General features: G+C 41.3%; 1 protein-coding gene across 1 annotated transcript in view; it reads right to left on the bottom strand.

The window, feature by feature from the left end:
* Positions 1-18,402, bottom strand: part of LOC137536958 (zinc finger protein 721-like) — a 67,889-nt gene extending 49,487 nt beyond the window's left edge. The window contains exon 1 of the mRNA XM_068259124.1: positions 18,354-18,402. The gene's annotated coding sequence lies outside the window, so the exon portion shown is untranslated. The remainder of the gene's footprint in view (positions 1-18,353) is intronic.
* Between the last annotated feature and the right edge of the window lie 4,510 nt (positions 18,403-22,912).

The following is a 22,912-nucleotide window of genomic DNA, read 5'->3' as shown; positions in this document are numbered from 1 at the left end:
TTGCTTGGCACCCAATAATTTTTAACCCCTGCTGCAAATTGACACCCAATACTGCTTAGCCCTTACTGGAACTTAGCACCCAGTTCTGCTTAACACCCATGACAACTTCATTGGAACAACCACTGCATCTTGACAACCACTGGTACCTTGTCCATCTCTCTCATCACTTCCTACTCACAACACTAGATCTAACTATTACCATCACCCTGCCACTGGAATCTACCAATCATTACATGTCCATTAGTAGTATTTACCAATCACTATAAGCCTGCCACTAAATTATTTAGATCACTACTTATCCTGCTTATCCACCACTAAAATGTACAGATCACTACCAGCCTGCCACTAGAAACTACCTCACACTATCTGCCCCTCACTGGTATTTCTTGCCGTAATTGATATAATATGTTTGTAGTTGATAATATCTGCATCACTGATATCTGGGGAGATGGGTGCTTTGGAGGGGGGGGGGGGGGGAGTGGCAAATTCCCCGGTCTGTCTGAGGTCTTCTCTGGTCCTAATCCATCTCTACTTGAAGTGCAGGGGCAAACCCAGGATTTTCAAAGGGGGGAGGGGGGCTTGTCTCAGTCTGCACCATATAATAATATGGTAGGACATTAGACAATGACTATGGCAAGGATTTGATTGTGAGCTCATCTGAGGACAGACAGTAAAAAAACTATGTTAGGACATTAGAGTATGACTATGGTAGGATTAAATTATGAGCTGCACTGAGGACAGTCAGTGACTTGACTATGTAGTCTGTAAAGTGCTGCAGAAGATGTCAGTGCTATATAAATATATAATAATAATACAGTAGTACATTAGGCTATGCCTATGGTAGGATTAGTGATCTCTGTACAGCCCTGGCACTGTGGCATATGTCAGAGCTATATACAGTAAATATATAACAATTGTGTTGACTGTGGTGAGTACATTAGAGTGTAAGCTTCTGTGGTGCAGAGACTGATGGGAATGGATCAGTGATCTCTATACAGCGCTGTGGTATATGTCAGAGCTATACAAATGTATAATAATTGTGTGTGACTGTGGTGAGGACATTAGAATGTAAGCTCCTATGGTACGTGATGGAAATAAATCAGTGATCGCTGTACAGCACTGTGGAAGATGCCAGAGCTTTATAAATGTATAATAAGTGTGACTGTGGTGAGGGCATTAGAGTGTAAGCTCCTCTGGTGCAGGGACTGATAGAGATGGATCAGTGATCTCTGTACAGCACTGTGGAATTTGGAAAAACTATAAAAAATGTATTACTGTAAAACAAAAATAGTGGCATTGTAATCCCATTGCTACTCGCGAGGCATGTGCGAGGAGAAAGGACGAAGTACAAACATGTGGCAAAGTCACATGATTTCCAGGAGTGATGATGCTTTTAGTTTAGCACCGGCCCTCCCCCCTACGCCCCTATTGTAGCAGAACAGCATCTGTCCCCTCCCCAGATGTCCCTCCCCCTCCCTGCAGTGTCTGACAGTTCGAGACATTGAGCAACACTGAGGGGTTTGGCCGAGAACACCAATGTGTTGCGTGTGTGTTTGTCATTTGCACTGTAATTATTACTATTATTATGTATCTGTATATCACTTTACTGAGTAAATAGCCTTGACACTAGTTGGCTCAGAATAATGTGTAGTTAAGTGTGATCTTAGCCATCTGTGACCGTCTGGTATACGCTTGTGTGTCTGGAACCTGACATTAGCTTTTTTTTGCAGTTGAGAAAAATGAACTTTTGAGGCAAAAATGAGCCAGAGGTTTAGGCCTAAAGCACACCAAAAACCACTAGCAGATCCGCAAAACGCTAGCGGTTTTTGAAGCCTTTTTTCTTCTTATTATGAAGCGTTTTGCGGTTTTGTGTAGCGTTTTTTTTTTTTGTGTGTAGCAGATTACAGAAATTGTTACAGTAAAACTGTTACTGAACAGCTGCTGTAATAAAAACGCCTGGAAAACCGCTTTGATCTGGCGTTTTTCAGAGCGTTTTGCGTTTTTCTTATACTTAACATTGGAGGCAGAAATGCCTCCGAAATCCCAAAAATGCTGCAGCCTGCGAGTATGCGTTTCTGCAAAACGCCTACCGCTCTGGTGTGCACCAGCCCATTGAAATACATTACTCAAGCAGATTAACAGGCGGATGCGGGCGGCGGATCGCATCCAAATCCGCTCGGTGTGCACTGGGCCTCACTGCCCGAAAGTGGGCACCCTGATGTTTTTCTTACATTTGAATAACTGATTTTTCAAGTGTAAAGCCTGGTACACACTTTCAATTATGATTGGTCGATCACTGACCAATTTTACCACCTCCATATAGTGTGAGGGTCAACGGATATTGAATACTATGAGCAGATTGTGTAGGTAAACCTACATGGAAGTGGTATAATTGGTCAGTGATTGGCCAATCATATTTTAAGCTTGGTACACATCTTCAATTATGATTGGCCAGTGATTGATCGATTTTACCACCCCCATCAAGTACTGTGAGGGTCGACAGAGTTTGAATACTATTAACAGACTGTAGGTAAACTCCCATACTTCATGGAGGTAGTACATTTGGTCAGTGATTGACCAATCATAATTGAATGTGATGTATCAGGCTTTAAACTGCCTAATAGTGCGTGCACACATGCAATTTTGATTGGACAATAAATTGACCAATCTTACTACTGTACTTCAATGTAGCTTGAGGGCCAACAGAGTTTGAATACTATAAACAGATTGTGCAGGTAAACTGTCATGCTACAGGAAGTGCTACAATTTGCCAATCACTGGCCATTCAAAATTGTATGTGTGTACACACCACACGTCTATGGATTCTTTGTATAAAACCATTCACACAGGGCCACTCTATGCCACCCATCTGGAAATAGCCTGGCCACCAATGTGAGCACACCATGATATTAAAGCGGACCTGAACTCAGAACGTCCTCTCTGCTCTAAAAGATACGCAACAGCATAATAACCTTTAAAGGAAAACATTTCTTTGTTACGGCTGATACAATTTCTGCAATAAATCTGCAGTGTGTCTGCTTCCTGCTTTCACAGAAGCAGACATATTGTTAACATCCTGTGTTTACAAATTAGCTGTTCTGCCATGGCAGAGGAGATTCCTGAGCTGACAAAGGTGCAAGATCAAATTACAACATGTGATTAGTCACAAATGAGGGGGAATTAGACAGGCTAAACTCTCTAAATATATACATGGTGCACTTCTCTCTGTTTTCCTTCTGTCCTGTGCAAGAGTTCAGGTCCACTTTAAGAACTTGGATAAGAAATTGGGATTTTTCCGCACATATATCCATAGATCCTCCCACATCAGATGATTCATACGATGCAGCTCTGTGCACCCATCTGAACTAGCCTGAACCAAGGAGCTATAGAGCAGGAAACACCGGACAGTCTAACCAGGCCACTCTCTGACACGCAGCCTGGATAAAAATAGCTTATGGCACCATATCCAGCCCCAGAGTTGGCATAGAATCTTCTTTTTCATAATTAAAGTATTTAAAGGACCTCTGTCGCAAAAATCTAAAAATTTTAAATACATGTAAACATAGACAAATAAGAAGTACGTTTCTTCCAGAGTAAAATGAGCCATAAATTAGTTTTCTCCGATGTTGCTGACACTTACAGTAAGTAGTATGAATCTGATATTACCGACAGATTTTGGACTAGACCATCTTCTCATGGGGGGTTCTCAAGGTTTTCTGTATTTGTAAAAGCACTTAGTGAATGGCAGTTGCTCCGTCCAACTGCCAAAAAAGTGTGCAGCGAGCAGGGAGACTGGCCAGCTTCTTTGTATAAATCTTTTTCAGGGAATCCTACCTAATAAAGTATAAGTGTCTCTGCATCCCATGTCTGTGTGTCAGTGCTTTTGCGCTACTGCACATGTCCTGCACTGACACAGCCGTTGGGACAGGACGCAGGGGGTAGGAGGCGGGCCGGCCGAGCGGGCAGACATGTGTGCGTGCGCCGGGCATGTGCGCGTGTATGCGCTGTGGTCGGGTGCGCGTGGCCGGCGCGTGCGCACAGCAGTTGGGTGCACGCTGTAGGCCGGTGTGCATGCGCGGCGACAGACCTAGAGTCTGTACAAGTAATGTATGGCTCATTTCACTCTGGAAGAAATGTACTTTTTAATTGTATGTGTTTTAAATTTTAAGATTTTCGTGACAGTTCCTTTTTAACTGGGTTATAAGAAAAAGTTAATACTTTAACTTCCTTAAAGGAAAATCCAGATTTCTTTCCAGCTACTGAGAAGAAATGATGCCAATTTCATAAAATCGATCCCGCTATTAGGTTACACCAGATATAGCATCTATACCATAGAAAATATACAATTAGCCCCGCCCCATTTGCTAATGCACAGATAGTTAATTTCATTTAAAAAAGCTTCTAACAACGCCAACCATATACAAGAACCATTGTCAATATTCAAAGAAAGTTTTATAAAAACAAAACAAAAAAAACCCCTGATAAATATAAACTATACAAAGGACTGCTGAACCCCCCCCCCCCCCCCCCCCAAAAAAAAAGAATCAAAATAGGAGAGGGAGTTGGGATACCAATTAGAAGAAGCAGAGTGGTTACACATGAGTTTTCTGCAAGGCTATAATTTTTTATCTTCGATTTAAAAAAGTACCAAAAAGTAGGTGAATAAGTACTGTCAAAATGATTGTATTTGTTTGCTTGCTGGCGGTGTAAAAGGCATTTGATTTACAAGTTGCGACAATATCACCTGGGAGAAAACTCAGGTGAAAAAGTGAATTGCATACAGCCTCTGGTACATTAGAGATCCAAGTCTCCAAGCTATGCAAATTAACTTCATAAATAAATGGTATGTTACCCCAGACAAACACTGCTTGGGGAATTCACCGCTGTTGGAGATGTAAAGAAGATATGAAAACATACAGGTGAAATTGAAAAATTAAATGTCGTGCAAAAGTTCTGGGCTCCCTGGATTAAGAGGTTCCCGTTAGGCCAACCAGATTCTGTTTGATTTACCTTTATGTATAACGTTTCTTTGGTACTTCATTTGACATAAAGCAAAACCAGAGAATTTAGTATGTCTCTAATATAAGCCAATCTTTATTTTTGATGTTGTTGTTAATTAACAAAGTTCTGTATATGGCACTCTGTTGAAACTTCATGATGCGTTTTGTTGTATGTTCTCTGTTATGTTTTTAAGAATTCTAATAAAAATCATTGTAAAAAAAAAAAAAATATTGTGCAAAAGTTAATTTATTTCAGTTATTCAACTTAAAATGTGGAACTAACATATGAAATAGGAACCCTTTGCAGGTGTTTTTGATTAATTAGCTGATTAAAGTCTGACACTTTGAGTCTAGCGTATTGAACATTTTCACAGTATTCTGTCTGAGATAGTCTGAGATGTTGGTTTGGGGTTCTCATAAGATAACATAACATGACAAATAAAGGTTTGAAATATCTGGATTTGCATGTATGAGTCTATGTCATATATTTCACCTTTTAAGTTGAAAGACTGACATAAATGGACTTTTGCACAATTTTTCACGTTTCACCTGTACACTTATATCTGGTGGTCCTGTCCCAAATTATTAAAAGTTTGGGCTGAAATTAAGAGGTTTTTTTTTATTTAAAAAAAATTGCTAATCCTCAAATCGATACTCTTATGGGCCAGCTTGGAAGCAACAAAAGAAAAGAGAAATCAAAAGATCAGAGAGACAAGAGAATCAAAAAGATGAGGAATTAATAATGATGGAAACTTTAGTAGCAAGGAAAACAATAATGACATATTGGCTTAGCGAAAAAACACCCTCATTCAAATAAAAGAATAAAAATAGAAATAACTTTATGGAAAACAAAAACATGATATTGCAGGATATTCCAATAGAGAAAATGTATCCAGCGCTCTATAACCACTGTGGGAAAATATTAAGAAGAAGTGAAGATCTGGCTTCCCTTAATTTTTTTTTCCTCTGGTCTACTCACTGAATAGATTTCTATTACTCTAAGCAGTGTATATATTTATCGAAAATAACTGTGACTGGGCAAGTGTCTGTAGGAATAAATGGAAGAACAACTAGCTTTATAGTGAAAAGATACCTTCTTTTCCTATATTATTTCTTCTTCCGCTCCGTCTCGGAGGGAGGAGGGGGGGACGGATCCAAGAAGGTTGGTCAGTATGAGTGCGAATATGTATGGATACATTTGTGTTTATGTGGGGGATATGGATGTGTGTGATATATGCGTATTTATACATGGTCTGGGTAGTATGAGTGCAGGTATATGGTCCTTATACACTTTTTTTCAGCTCATATAATTAGAAATTGTTGGGGACGCATGGATTTGGAATATAGTTTCTGGGTGGTAAGATTGTAGAATTGAACCCATGATGCAACAAATCCCAACATCAAGAGCGAGCTGATGAAGACTTTCTTGGTTGAATCAAGCCTCTTTGGCACTAGCTGATGTTCTCTATAAATAAATAAATATATATATATATATATATATATATATATATATATATATATTTAACTGGTGGCGGGTGGTGCCACTAGAAAAAAAATATTGGTAATTTACATTACCAATATTTTACCATGCATTTTCCCAGCACTCATTCTTACTTGAATCCTCCCCTGTTGATGTCTAATACTCCCCACTCCACCCCTCCACCTAATGCCTAACACTAACGTCGCCTTCCTAATTCCTAACATTAAAGAGACTTTGTACTGTAACAAAAATCCCTCTAGGGGATACTTACCCGCAAAAGGACTCGTGCCTGCGCAGTACAGCGGATCGATTGGGTTCAGCTATTTCCACTTTAACCCGAATGAAGAGTGGCTGGTGCACTTGCACAGGATTGTGGTGGGTAAATATTCACCTCACAGCACTTCGGGGAACCCTGGCACTTGGAAGGAGGTGGGTAAGGGAAGCCTTGTTAGGATCCAGAGGCTTCCCCCTCCCGAGGTAAGTAACTCCCAGAGAGGTGGGGTCCATTACAGGTTTTCTTTAATCCTGTTACCCCAAACAATTGCTAAATGTAGCCAATTATCTACGATCAGCTACAACCATTATCTTCTATGTAGTAGCCGATCAGCTACTATTTGCATCCGGCATCCAACTCACCCATTGGGTGCCTGATTATTGACACAGGTGTCTTTTAGATGCCCACTGATCCCTGCTCCCAAATTATATGATAAATTATTCTTATGATACCACTTTGGTTGTAGATTGTTTATGGCATTAAAATGGGCACATGTCCTGACTGATTACCGTTCAAATCACTAACTGACATTTTTCCAGCACCTTGGTCCAGAAATTTCCTGGTGTCAAATGATTTGACTCTGTGAACCCAGCTAGAGCCAAACCTCAACCAAGATGGTTAAGGGCATAACCATTGGCACCAAAGTTTGAACTAGAGATCGGGCGAACCCCTCATTTTTTGGATCTTCTGTGGCTTACCTAGTTGTGTACCTAAAGTTCCTGCCCTAGTAACTTGTGTAGCTAAGTTCACGCCTTCATCACATCACGACTGGACTATTGCAATGCCCTCTATGCAGGCTTTTCTAAAGAAGACCTGCACCGCCTGCAGATAGCACAAAATGCTGCCGCAAGGCTGTTAACAAGCCTACCCCGCCATTGCCATATAACACCAACTCTTTCCTCACTTCACTGGCTACCCATACAATTGAAGAATCCTCTTCAAAATTGGTATGCTAACATTCACATCACTACACAACCTAAGCCCCGGATACCTGAAGGATTTGTTGCAACTGCGTCTCACCTCCCACAACCTCAGATCAAAAAGATCCAATAACTTTACCATCCATCCAACTCAAAACCTTTGCAGCCAGAGCCTTCTTTAATGCGGTCTCTACGCTTTGGAATGCCTTAAAACACCCAGTCAAGACAACTACAAATCTGGTGGCATTTAAATCAAAATTGAGAATCCACCTTATTTATGGTCACATAACTTTTCTCCCTGTAACACATCACAATCCACAACTATGTACTGATCGGAGACAACACTTTCGGTCCTAGAGGTGAAAAACACTTTACAAATGTGTGTTTGTTGTCGTAGTAGTAAACTGTTACACTGGTATGTTGTGTTTGATCTTTTACCTTTGGTGGTCTATCTAGTTGTGTGTCTTTTGGGCCTGGTCTTGTATCTTCTGTGGCCCATCTGCTGTGGCTTATCTTGTGTGTGTCTGTTATGCCTGTGTTCTTATATTTTCTGTGGCCCATCTATTTGTGTGTCTGCTTCTGTATCTCCTAGGGTTCATCTCATTGTGTGTCTGCTGTTGTATTTTCTGTGGTCAACCTAGTTGTGTGCCTGCTGTTGTATCTTTTGTGGTCAGTCTAGTTGTATGCCTGCTGACTACACTTGTATTGTCTGTGGCTTGTGGATCAGAGGATTTATCCACCAAACATGCACAGGTGTACTGCCCCATGTCTTTTCTTGCATCTCCTGTGGCTTATCCAGTGGTGGGCCTGCTCAAGTTCTTTTATGTTCTGTGGCCTATCTGGTGTCTGCAGCTGTTCCTTCTGAGGGCAGTCTATGTGTGTCTGCTGTTGAATGTTCTCTGGCCCATCCAGTTTGTGTCTGTTGTATCCTCTACTAGGTGTGAGTAAAAGGATGTGGCCACCAAGTTTCATGTGCAATGTATTTGTTTTATTCTTATGTATGTATGTCTATTTTTTTTTTTTATTTCTTTGAGGGCCACCATGTAGGTGTCTTTCTTTAACGTGTTATTACTGCACTTAGTATTTATATAGCACTGCCATATTCCACATCACATTTACACAGCATATAGTCATGTCACTGACTGTCCCTCAGAGGGGTTCACAATCTAATCCCTACTATCAGTACATGGGGCCCCCAGTAAAACCTTTGCCTCCCATTCACACCCTTGCCTCCCCTTGGTGCCCATCACGGCCTTGGGGCCCATCTCACAAGGGCCATAAAACAAGTGTGGCGGTCATGATCTCCAAACCCATAACAAGTGTAGCCATAAAAACACCAGAGGATGGTCCCCTGTATCAGATGGGGAAAGGTTTCTAGATGAGGCCCCCCCACAGCTCTGCGCCCCCCTGTGATCGCAGGGTCTGCTCCCCTCTAGTTATGCCCCCACCTACTATAGTCCTATGTCCCATTATAGTCTTGGGCCAATTAAGGGTTGAAGCCAAACCAGGGACTCAGCACTGCAGGGTGAGAGTGCAATCCAATACACAACTGTGCTATGCCAGTTCACTGACAGCATCATCATGTCCAATCCAATACACACACATGCGGCACCAAGAGGTGCCCATAATCAATACAGAATCTGGTCAAGGCCAAATCAGGCAACACATGAATGTATGTGACTGTAGCACAGCTTTAATGTACCACACTTCCTTTACTCATAAATGATGCCTCCTAAAGTATTTTTGGGCCTACAGCAAGCATCACTGCTCCTGAGGTCACACAAAGTTGTTTTGTGCATCAGGCCCCCAGAAGTATATAAAGATGATAAATGAGATGCAAATATTTCCAGGTTCATGCAGATTTATGTTAATATTTATGCACATATATGCAGCTTGAAAATCGACCAATCAATTCCCACTCCCATAAAAATTTACATAAATCTGCATGAACTTGGACATATTTGAATCTCATTGATCATCCCCATCAGTATACTAAGCAAGGCCCGGGGTAGATTCACTAAACAGTGGTGAACCTTACATGCGTACACAAAGTTTACCAGAGTTTATGCAAAGTGTGTGACAACTTGTGTTACATACTGTGGTGTATACAACACGCATTTTGCTTGTATAATGCACATTATGCAAGTAGCGTAACGCAAACAGGTGTGCATTGTGTATGTAATGTGAGTTGTATTATTTGTGCAATGCCCTATACACACTTTGCGTAAATGCCATTAAACGTTACTTGCCCTGTGTTCTGTCTGCTGCAGCATTTGATTGGTCCATTTTCAAGCTGCATATATTTTCCTAAAATTAGCATAAACATTTCTATCAACTCAGAAATTATTTGCATCTCATTGGTCATCCCTACACTGATCTCCTCTCTTGCAGTGTTTCCTATTGTAGTCCCTTCATTTGCTTCCATTACCATTACAGTCCTCTGTTAGTTGATCTGTTGAGTTGGGCCACCATTTGTATCTATCCGGGTCCCCCTTTGTAGCTTCAGCCCTGTAATATTTTTTTTAGAAGTCTTGTCAAGGCTTTAGAGTTGAAGCTACACATGGCCAATGGTGTGTGTGTGTGTGTGTGTGTGTGGAAGGGTTCTTTTGACAAGTAAAAGGCATACTGCACTTGGGTTACTCTGGCAGCTTAGGACCACCCCAAATATTCAAATTTCAGTCGAATCCTTTGAATGAGGCCCTTTCAAAAATTCACCTTAAAGGGAACCTGAAGTGACGGGTATATGGAGGCTGTCATACTGATTTCCTTTTAAACAATACCAGTTGCCTGGCATCCTGCCGATCTCTTTGGCTGCAGGAGTGTCTGAATCACACACCTGAAACAAGCATGCAGCTTCATTCAGAAACACCTGATTCGCATACTTGTTCAAGGACTATGGCTAAAAGTATTAGAGACCGAGGATGAGCAGGGTAGCCAGGTAACTGGTATTGTTTAAAAGGAAATAAATATGGCAACCTCCATATTACTGTCAGTTCAGATACCCTTTAAGTTTTATGAGGTCTTGGTGTACTTATCTGGACCTAACTGGATAGTGTCCCCTGATAACACAAGTTAAATTAGGAACTTGTAATCTTACTAGAAAAAGAAAACAAAAAGGTATAAATTTGGCCTTAAAGTGAACCAGAGACAAAACCTACACCTGCTCTCTGTTTCTTTCTTCACTGCTCAGCTTGCTTGTTATCAGCCCTGATAAAATCCCCGACTGAGCATTCAGTCTGGCTTTGCTCAGAAATCATTATAGCTGAGTCTGTCTTCTCTGATGTATTTTCAAGCCCAAACCTGCCCCCTTCTGACTCTGCTCAGGAATCATTATAGCTGCGTCATTATAGCAAAGCCAGACTGAATGCTCATTTGGGGATTTTATTAGGGCGGATATCAAGCAAGCTGAGCAGTGAAGGATGAAACAGAAAGCAGGGTAGGTGTTTTCTCTAATGTTCCCACTGATATATATGGTAAAATACATGAGGGTGCTTCGTCTCTGGTTCACTTTAAGACTACTCATTACATTTGTACTCTGATTTGCTGTTAAGGGCCAAACTCAAGAAAACAATGTACTAACTGATCCTTTCTAACCGAATACTTACTCCTTATACTCACATACAGTGATCCTCAACTTCAGGGTCTACGCACTATCCATCTGTACAGTAACAATCTTTCACGCCTGTTCAGCTCTGAATGACTCTACCATACCAGATTCCCGAAACCCTTGTGCTGATCCCACATTGCTGTGCCTCTGCTGCTTCACACACTGGACCTAACACTCAATCCAAAACAGGGAGGTCAGTGGCTAAATACAGGTCCAAAGGTTCCTTTGTGCCAATGCAACATCTCCAGTGGTCCATTACTCAACTTATTCCAAGTAACAAACAAACTGATAGAAGCAGCTCTCTTGCTTGGCATGGAATGATATGCTCAAAACTGGCTTTCAGTACTCAACTTCTTTCAGGGACTACACCATTTGTGTTGTGTAGAAAAGTGCCGCTAGTAAGTCCCAGGCTTTAGACTTTGCACATCATGGGCTTGATTCACAAAGCGGTGCTAACTGTTAGCACGCCTGTGAAAACCCCCTTAGCATGTCTAAACGAGCTTTTCGCGCGTAAAACTTTACACGCGCACTGCACAGAGCGCAGGGTGCTTCGCGCGAAGTGCCCATTAAAGCCTATGGGACTTAGCATGCGCATAGGACTTTGCGTGCGAAAAACTTTGCGCACGATTGAGAAATCTGGTGCTAACCTACTTAGCACCCTGGTTAGCATGTCTAAAGACTTTAGACGTGCTAAGTAGGTTAGCACCTCTTTGTGAATCAAGCCCTATGTCTGAGATCACAGAAGTGCCACAACACTCCATAACATTTTATTAACTCCAAGCTAGAGAAAATACAAGGGCCGGGTGGTTTTCCTTTTCTAAAATAAAGTGATTTTTTTTTTTGGTCTGTGTTATTTAGTTGATTGATACAGCATCATTTATTTTAAAGTATTCTAAAATCTTTATGCATTTATATTTCACAACATGTTTTACATTGAATAAGTCACATCAGGCAGTTGTTGACTGAACCTGAACTAATGTCCCTACCACAATCTGGAGACTTTTACACTAGGGAATATCTATGACATGCAAATCATTCTCCTTGCATTCAATTTTCATGTAGATGTTATTCAGCTTAGAGAAATTGTTTGCATCTCACTGATTATCCCCATTCTTCACATCAGGGTAAAACAACCCAGTGAAGAGGCAAACATTTCCCCGATATGTTCTTTATAACCACCTGGGGGAGAAGTTTTTACGAGTAAATCAAAGCTTGCAATTTGCAACAGCAGATCCAGCTTCAGTGATTTGCTAAACACAATTTCTGCATCCTGGGAAAAACTAATTAGCATTTTAGGAGAAATTTCTCACATCCCTGGGGCCCTGTTCACATTATAAATCGCCAGTGCAATCGCTGAGCGAATTATGGAGCGAGTTTGAAAACGCTTTTCTAAGCGCTTTCAGAGCAATTTTCGCTTAGAAAACCGCTTCTCTGTGCTTCTCTAAGCGCTTTTGTGTACTGTGTTTTACATAAATACAATACAATGTATTTATTCATTAAATCGCTTGGGAAATCGCTTTTCAAAGTGCTTTTTCAAGCGCTTAGCTATTTCCCTATCCTTTCAATTAATTTGAAAACGCTCTGAAAATGGTACAGTAGCTGCGATTGGATAGAAAGCTCATCGCTTATGTGAGAACACTCACATAAGCTAACATTGCACAAGCGCTTTTAAGTCAATTTTTTTACAAATCGCCATCGCTAAAAAAAATTAATGAATAAATCGCCCCTAATGTAAACAAGCCCTTAAAGCAACAAGCCCTTCTGCTTACATATTTAAACCAGTCATGCTTTGAGGCTAGGTTAACAGTGGTCAGTGGCATAACGCATGCGTTATGATGTGTATTAATGACTGTGAACTGAAATGGAGACTGGAAATAGACTTTAAAGCAAAGCCTGCATGCAGCGAGTTAGAATAACACAACGAATCAGGAAAAAAGGGGGCAGGAGCCCTTAAGGAAAAAAGGTCGCTGTATTGGCGCCTATAATGAAAGTCGTGGCCACGTTATTTGCCACTAAGAAGCCAATTTTGGGTGCCGGGAGGCCAATTAGCAGCGACCACGTAACATTTCCTCATCCGCAGGCGCCTGATAGAATCCTGGGTGCTGGAGGTTTGTGGAGAAGCAAACTGCGGCATTGCGTAGTGGGTGCGGAGAACTGCAATTCCGCAATTTGCATTTCCACAATCCTGATGCCCGCAAATCTATCAGACACCTGCGGAAATGTTGAATGATTGCCGCTAATTGGGTGCATTCCGGGCCAAAAGTAACTTCTTAGCCGCAATATCACGAGGGGAGTTAAGGGTTTGGAGAGGGGGTAGGGTTAGATACTAGGAAGGGGGTTAGAGTTAGGCACCGTGTGAGGAAGGGTCTTAGGGTTAGGCACCGTGTGAGGAGGGGTCTTAGGGTTAGGCACCATGTGAGGAGGGGTCTTAGGGTTAGGCACCACCAGGGGAGGGTTCTGTGTGAGAGAAGGGTTTAGTTTAGCTATAGTAAATATTACCGATATTTTACTATGGAATCCAGCAGTAGAATATCCTTAATTGTAGCGATATTCTACTAGCAACAATCCTGAGCTCCCTTTTTTCCAGACACCTTCAATTCACGTATGCTAACGCAATCAGTTACGATACAGCACTGTGAACAGGCCCATAGTATATTATGGGCAGTGAGTTGACATGCAGAATTATTCTACAATACAACTGACCACTGTGAACAGGGCCTGAGGAGTGACAGAAAATTCTATTTGTAATATGTAGAAAAATACAGACCCAGGAGCACCAATGCTGGCTTCCAAAGTTAAAGTGTGCCACGGTCCCACCCCAGTACCAAGGGGTCACAGTAATGGATAGCTTCAATGACCGGCACCACACGAAGACAGTCTGTCGTTGCAATTGGATGGCAGAATAAGGTGATTGAGCTATAATACTCTTCGTGTGGTGCCGGTCATTGAAGCTATCTATTTGTAATATGTCAAATGTTTCTAATAATTTTTTTAATATTATTTTTAATGCCAGGTAAAATAAATGAATATTAAAAAAACTACATTTTATCAATGTTGTCTATTTTATCACTCAATACATCCCACCCCTCCCCCATGCAGCTTCATCCCCATCTGCTGAATTTTCTCATTTTTTTTCATCAATTCATTTTAACAAATTTCAGTATGAAGAACAAACACGTTTTCATTGGCAAACAATCCTGTTCAGATTTTCAGCTTTTTCTAAGTTCATTGAAGATTACCTGAGGAACAGGATCTATATGGTATGATAGTGCACCCAAAGAGAAAAGGAAGCTTATAATAACTGTGATCATAGCAATAAAATATATACAAGGTTTACTGTAACGTTCTAGTTACTGTAGATAATTAAAATAACTACACAAAAAAAAAAACAAGTTGCGGTGAATAGCACTCTAGCCTTGCAGTGGCGTCTTACAACCTTGCCCAGGATAATATCTGCAGGAGTTTGTATATTCTCCCCTTGTTTTCATGGGTTTCCTCTCACATTTCAAATAGCCCCCCTCCCTAAAACTGGAGACTGTAGTAGTGACATTAAACTATGTCTATAGTAGGGATTAGTTAATAGCTAGGGATGATCAGTAAAATGCAAATAATTCTGAGGCGATGCAGGATTATGCATATTTTATATGCAAATGTATTCATCTAAAATTGGACCAATCATTTTAAACCTGGGCATGATTCGATTGGTCTATTTTCAAGACGCATACATTTACTGAAATTTGCATACTTTTGCATCAACTCAGAATTACTTGCATCTCATTAATCATTCCTATTCATTCCATGCTATAATCTTTAAAGCAATATATAAATGCACAATAATAATAATAATTACATTTTAAACTGTCTGTAGCCGTTATTTTTAACCAGTTCTGATACACGACAGAATTAGCAATTTTCCTCACCTAGCCACGGTAATTTTGTATTTTTGCTTGTCATTTGTATATAAAACACTGTTAATTAGAAGTATTATATATCAGCTTCCATCTCTAAATACCATAGAAAATTATGCATTTTTAGTAACTCATTTAAAGCTATAATTCTGATATTTTCTATTCCTACCCAGTCCTTTGTAGGTTTTATATTATTTGTATGTAAAATATTTATTAAATAATTTTGATCAGAATTTTGTGTTGTAGCAGCATTTTGAATTACTCATGTATCTATGTTCCCCACTATTGTCTGTTTTGTATGTGCTTTGGAAGATGTTGTCACTAAGGCTGGGTGCACACATAAACAGAGTATGAAAGGTCGCTGTGAAAGGTGTGTGCAAAGGTTTTTCCTTTTGCTGATGTGATAAGGATGAACAAATTGTGTAGGCAAGCTCTCATACTACACTAAACTGGTAAAATTGGTCAACCAAAATTGGATGTGTGTATGCAGCCTAACCATGGCAAAAGATATTTGGTAAAACTGTATAAGGATTTTTTTATGGACATTTAAGGCATATTCACAGTGGGACGTTGCTTTGTAGTGCGACAAAGTCGCAATGCAGCATTACAATGCAACGCAAAAAAAAGGTGGTAACACATATTAACACTGCATTACCGTGGCGGTACATACAGTGGACCATACCGGCAATGAAACGTATCCCTTTCTGTATCTGTTTAACGTCTGCGTTTAGATGTAATGCACTGCAAGCAGTGAGTTACCATAGTGCAACATTTACAACGCAACAATAACGACCCACTGTGAATGCGACCTCAATCTATTATTTTGATCATACATGTATATCTACATATTTCTTCCTGCCTATAAAATACCTTTAGGCTGGTTTCACAGTGGGACGTTACAGGCGCACGTTAGAGCAGCCTGTAACGCAGCCCACCGCACTGTAATGAAAAATCAATGGGGCTGTTCACAGTGCGGACGTTGCGTTACATTGTAACGCTGCGTCACAAGGCAACGTACTGCATGCAGTACTTTAGACGCGGCTGAGCCGCGTTGTTAAACTGCTTGCACATGCTCACTAATGTTGGGGAGGAGCGGAGAGTGGCCAGGCACATGGCTAATTAATATGCACTGCACGTTATGACGTGCAGTGTTTACTTCCTGGAGCAGCCGCTCTGTGCGGCGATTGGGCGGCGGGACCACGTGATGCCGCATGCGCACAAGAGTGCGCATCACGGCATCACTGACGCCAGAGTGAGCTGCACAACGCGGCTCACTCTGACGTCCAGATCCAGCACCACCAGGCGTTGAGTTAGGGGGACGTTATGCGACCTTAACGCCCCCTCTAACGCAACGTCCTGGTGTGAAATTAGCCTTAATTAGAGGGGGAATACAAGATTTTCCTACTTACCCCTTAAGCTGAGTACACACATTAACAAAACATAAATGCTGGGATCAGTTTGAGGGCTGGAACCCACTAGAGCAATTTTTTGAGCATTTAGGGAGCGTGAGAAATCGCTAACGATTTCCCTAAACGCTTTGCCAATGTAAATGGATGGTGCAAATTCCACAGAAGCGATTGCGATTAGCAAAATCGCAAACGCAGGACATGCAGCATTTTGTTAGCGTTTGCACTTCAATGTAAAGTATATAATAGCTGGCGTAATCGCTCATCAAAACTTGCACGGAGTGATTTTGCTAGCGTTTTGAAGTTACTGCACACTGTAACAAAATTAAAATTGATAAAAAGGACCAATCAGACTTTAAAACGCTAATCGCTACACAACCGCTGGCAAATTGATACACTTTTTAAAATCGCTCCCTAAAACGCTCATGGAATCGCTTACAATTTGCTCATACAAAACGCCAGCGATTGCGATTAGTGATAGCATTTTGTAGTGGGTTCCAGGCCCGAGAGATTGACAGACAAAGATCTTTCAACTTCATCTTTGAAAATCTTTCATAAACTTTTTTACAATTATCTGGCAATCGGTTGTTGACTGTTCATTTTTCCAAAAAATGTTATCTTGTGTGTGTACATGGCTTAAGGCAGGGATCACACTCATATGAAACCATACATAATTCATGACTTTCCAAAATTGCAAACGTTGCACATCTAATTGTATTTCATTGGAGTTGCAATAAAACACTGTTTTATTTGCATTTGTGTATGATTACTGTGTTGGGATTCTTCTGCATTTTAAATTTGGGCGTCAGGTCTGCATTTTTTGTGTGTGTGTTGTGCCATTCGTGTTCAGTGCAAGTCAATGTAAAAAATGTAAAAAAATAATACGTTGCTGAAATTAATTAGATACATTAACTTTATCTGTATTCACAGAAAAAAATCAAAAACATTTAAGAAAATGTCAACAAAAACCCCTGAAAAATCGCAAACAAAAATTCAGGAAACCATATGCAGAATTTGCAATAAGTGTGAATGACTCCTCAATTATTGACATGTCTAGTTTTGTGCCGGTTCTGTAGTTAAATACATATAATATCTAAACAGCATCTAACTAGTCGCAGATATCAGAAATTAAAGGAATAAGTTGGCAAAAATAAAGAATACCGGTATATGTTGCAAACTGTCATATCAGTTTCTACCTACTCATATGGCTGAAGGCAGACATCTGTGAAAATTGCTGTTTTTTTTCCCTTTAACTAATTGCATTTACATTTTTTTTAATCAGCATATCTGTAAGTAAAATATGTTTGTTTAAAAGGTGGTGTAATTATAGTATAATCGGTCACATCAGCTTCTATCAGTAGATATGTCCAGAGAAAGAGGTCTGTAAAATTATTATATTTTTTTTGTTGCTGTTTTTGAGTCAGCCATTTATAGCTACCATTTTGATAATATTTTTTCTACCTACGTATACTCCGGTGTGAAGCTTCTGAAAGGTTGGAGGAAGCTTCTAGTAGTTTTATTGGTGGTAGAAAGGAAGTGTGACGTTCTAGAGAATAAAATTGTCCGCCTAGTGGAAGGTGTCGTGCTGGAGCATGTCAGATCTAATTTCCCTGTGCAGCTATACAAACTGCCTTACAAACTGCTTAAGAGTTAGACAAATACATCTCATATTACGGTATATTATATGCGCATAGCAGCAGCTGATGATGGCCATGGGGATAATTGGGTATTTTTTATTATCAAATAATATCTTATTACCTTCTCTGCTGCCAGTCCCAGCAATGTCTCTTCTCTACTTCCTCCCACTTCACCTCTTACCCAGAACTTCCTGTCTGGGAGCTTTCCCCCCACCCATCCTGGTGAGTTTCATCACTTCCTATGTGTTCAAGCCATCACTTCCTGCCTCTACATGCTACTCCATTTTTGGTTCCCACCTTGTGGAGAATACAGGAAAGACAGGATTCTTTTGGATTTTTTTAATAGTTTGACAAGTCTCATCATGTCTCCCCCTAATCCTTTACATTTTGCACAAGCCTTAAAACTGAATTATTGAATTGTATTCATTTTAGCCCTGTTTGTTTTTGATGTACGCCTCGTTGACAGTGAGATCTGTGTTGCATACCCCGTAAAAACAGGAGTGCAATGCAAGGGAATGAAACAGTCACACCGCACATTACTTCGCATACAGTGAAGCATATAAGCAATAAAAAGTATGCATCACTGCCACGGTAACACACTGCATGCATTTCATTCGGATACTCTAGTCCAGTGGATCGCATCCCACCTGATGCACTCTGAACATCGCATAAATGGACTATTGCACTGTGACTTTCTGCTTTACGATACTTCCGTAAAATTGCCCTGCAACATACCCCCTCCGAAGCTTTTTATTGATTATCCAGACAGGAAGAAGGGAATTCTCTCCAGACAGACAAATATGCATGCACTTTTCTCCTGGCAGACTCAAAGCGCTTGAGCTGCAGCCACTAGGGGGCACTCAGTAGGAATGTTAGGTAGTCCCAAGGACTCCTTACTGAATAGGTGTTGGCTTACTGAACAGGAAGAGCAGAGATTCAAATCCAGGTCTCCTGTGTCAGAGGTAGAGCCCGTAATCAGCACACTATCCAGCCATTACCAAGAAAAATGGACATAAGATAAATGGACATATTAATAAGGACACATTTGTAGAGTAGGGAAGCATAAAAGTCTTTGACTAGTTTTTTTCTTTTTCCGTCTGCGATGTTTATGATGTGGTTTGTTATTTTTCTATATATAGCAAAGAAATGAACAGCGCTACTTAAAAACAGATGAGTGCTTACCTGCAAAAAAGTGCACACCCCACTCATGGGATTCAAATACACAATGAGCATACACATGACCTGTCTACCACTTGGAGGATGTTAGTTTCCGCTAACAATTTGCAATTTGTTAGGTACTTGTCCCTCCCACTGTCGAAGAAGTCTTTCCTCCATGGGAGGGGACCTAACACTAACTAAATTCTACCTATGCATATGCATAGCCTGGGCGCGCTACCAGTAAAATTGAGAATTGCGCAAAAAAAGTGGGATCAGCGCATCACCAGGCCGCTTTTTCTATATAAATGTGACTAAATTCAATTTAGGATAAAGATATCTGAAAGATGATGTTTACATTATAATTATTATTATTTGCTGTAAAATTTGTGCCTTTTGGCAGCGTATTTGCAGACGATAATTTGACCACCCACTTCACTAATAAAATTGTCAGAGCCCGACGTGAAATCTCTCTTCTCCCCCCTGATGTCTCCCACACCCTACTCCCCTCTTCCACTCCTGTTACCATTTCCCCTGCCACTATCTGCCACTCTTTCCTGACCCCGAACACCTCCAAACTCCTTATTCATGCCCTCATCATCTCCTGCCTCGACTACTGCAACCCGTACATATGGTGTGTCCCTACCCCCTCCCCTTTAGATTATTGTAAGCCTCTGGCAGGGTCCTCCCAACGTGGTGTATCCTACTTGATCATGCACCCCCATCATAGTGCACCCTTCCCACAGGGTGACTTGGACCTGAATTCTTTGGTCTCTAAAACCATCACTCCATAGCATGATCTTGTACATGGTTCCTTGTACAACCCAACCCCATTTATTATTGTCTGTAGCCCTATTTATTTTACAGTGCTGCGTAATATGTTATCATATGTTATGCAAGCAGTGAGTTACCACAACACAACATTTTTCAACGAGACGTTAACGTTTCACTGTGAATGCCCCGTAGGCTGATCATTGCAGTGCGATAAGCTGCGTTATAAGACTTTATGACGCATATCCGCAACGTGCCACTGTGAATGTGACCTGAATGTATAAAACAACATTTGTCCGTAGCTGCAGTAGCTAGATGTAGCACAACTCTGGATATGAAAATGAAGTTTTCATTTATGCAGCCATTTCTATTTTAGTGTTAAGGCTGAAGTTTAACCACTTAATGCATTTTTTTAAAATCATTTTTCTTTAACTGTTAAAAAATGTTTTTTAAGCATTCCTCACTGTGACCTGTTTTTATCCTATCAGGGGTTGACTATTAATTCTAGACATTTTCAAACTCCAAGCACCTCTCATGGGCATGCCTTTAAACCAGACGACTTCCAACAAAGTCGTGCTATGACCCCTCTGGAGGAGCCTCTTGAAATGGCCATGCATGTCACTTCCTCTTCCTGCTTCATTCAGTGATGCACTTCTCTAACAGAGAAGACAGGAGTGATCCGGAAGTTATAACATAGCCAAGATGGCAGCCGCGATTTTTAAATTGAAATAGTACAAAAACTATTTGGTGTAGAACAGCGATTCAGGCATCAATGAAAGAGGAGAGCACAAGCTACAGAAAGGTATGCATCTTAAAGTACTTTGCAGTACTGGTCGGAGTCTTAAAGGCATGCCCATGAGAGGTGCTCGGAGTCCCTTTAAGCACTCTATTTGGTACTTATCCGTTAGCCGGGCGCATCCGGCAGGTGGCGCTAATTACTATTCCCCCTCCAGGCCGACATGGATAGTAGGGAAAGATGTAACTCTGGTGGAGTTTTGTCGCCACCTAGAGGATGCGCCCGGCTAACGGATAAGTACCCTCTATTTTTTAATAATAGATTAAAATATTATTTTAAATAAATTATGCCTAGAAATGTTTTATTGCAAGAATGGCAGTTTTTGCAAAATGAAAATACCAGATGTACTAATTTTTAGCTATAAAAGTACACCTGAAGCGAGAGGGATATGGAGGCTGCCATATTTATTTCCTTTTAAGCAATACCAGTTGCCTGGCTGTCCTGCTGATCCTCGGCCTCTAATACTTTTAGCCATAGACTCCGAACAAGCATGCAGCAGATCAGGTGTTTCTGAGATTGTTGTCAGATCTGACAAAATTAGCTGCATGCTTGTTCCTGGTGTTGTTCAGACACTACTGCAGCCAAATAGATTAGCAGGGCTGCCAGGCAACTGGCATTGTTTAAAAGGAAATAAATATGGCAGCCTCCATATCCCTATCTCTACTGTTGTCATTAATTACTTTAAGGCCAGTTTTGAATCTGTGGAAAATGGTGTGAAGTGCTGCCCCCTTCGTATCACACCACAACACCAAAAACAAGATTCACATGACCCTGTGGCAGAGTGTGCCAACAGAGTCACATGCATAGCACCATCCACCAAGTCCTTCACTGCCCATTGCCACCCCTCTCTCTCAGTGGCATACTCCCTGATAGACAGGAAATACATCACTGGCATTCCCATCTTTCCTGTCATATTTGTGTTGTTCCGCGCATGCACGCTGCACCACCACCAAATGTAAAATTTCGGCATCACACATTTACTTCAATGCATTCTGTGCCCGCTGTGTCACCGCAAAGCCACATGATAATGCACTGTTGACTTTGGGGCGGGTCAGCTTCCGGCACGCCCGCGCAGAAGGCGTACTGGGCTCCAGCCTCCGTACGCTTTCTTGAACGCAGAGTAACGTAATGCAAAAAAAGTGTATTCATGTAAATGGGGCCTCAGGGTCCTTTTAAATTTGTGATAGTGGTGTGATTTGGAACATTCGCACCACAGCCAGTCGTTAAAGCCACTAAAGAAATATAACACGCGATTTATGGGGCACCTCTGGGAGTGGCAGGGTGATGCACTGCAGCTTGTGCGTCACTTCTGCATTGCCCAGAGCACTTCCGTCGCACCGCAGGCAGCGTGGCATGTCCCATAGACATATTGTGGCGGGGAGAGTACCGCATCACAGGAAAGATAAAACGGCCCTTCCTCTATACCAGGTGCCTGGCAGTCCTGCTGATATTCCTGACATCAGTAGTGTGAGTCACACACCTGAAACTAGCATGTGGCTAATCCAGTCAGATTCCAGCATACAGTGAAGCATGCAGTCCATGAAAAGAATGCTTCACTGTTACTGTTGCGTTTTGTGGTAATGCAGTGTTACGATGCTGCACACTGTTATACCGCAACACACCTGCCGCACTGTGAACATAAATAGTGCAGAAAGCCGGAAAGTATTTACAAAGCCACCGTTATGCCGCACTGCTGCGGACGTAGCCTCAGAGGCATGAGCCCCAGTGTGAGTGTTACATGGCAGCCTCCCCTCCAAGCACCGCACAGACTACACAACACATGGAGGCCACAGAGCACCGGCTTTTCTAGAACAGCTGCATTGTGAGAGATGTGGGGGAGGGGAGCCGTTTGTTAACAATAACCTCTATTCATAGCGCTCAGGCCTCATTCATGGGGACTCAGCATGCAGTTCAGATGCCCATCTGCAGGGACTCCTGGCTGCAATGTAATGCAAATG

Source organism: Hyperolius riggenbachi, chromosome 10, assembly GCF_040937935.1.
Source record: "Hyperolius riggenbachi isolate aHypRig1 chromosome 10, aHypRig1.pri, whole genome shotgun sequence".
Taxonomy (NCBI): Eukaryota; Metazoa; Chordata; class Amphibia; order Anura; family Hyperoliidae; genus Hyperolius; species Hyperolius riggenbachi.
Note: the sequence above shows the minus strand (reverse complement) of the source record. Positions and strands in the feature narration are given on the sequence as shown.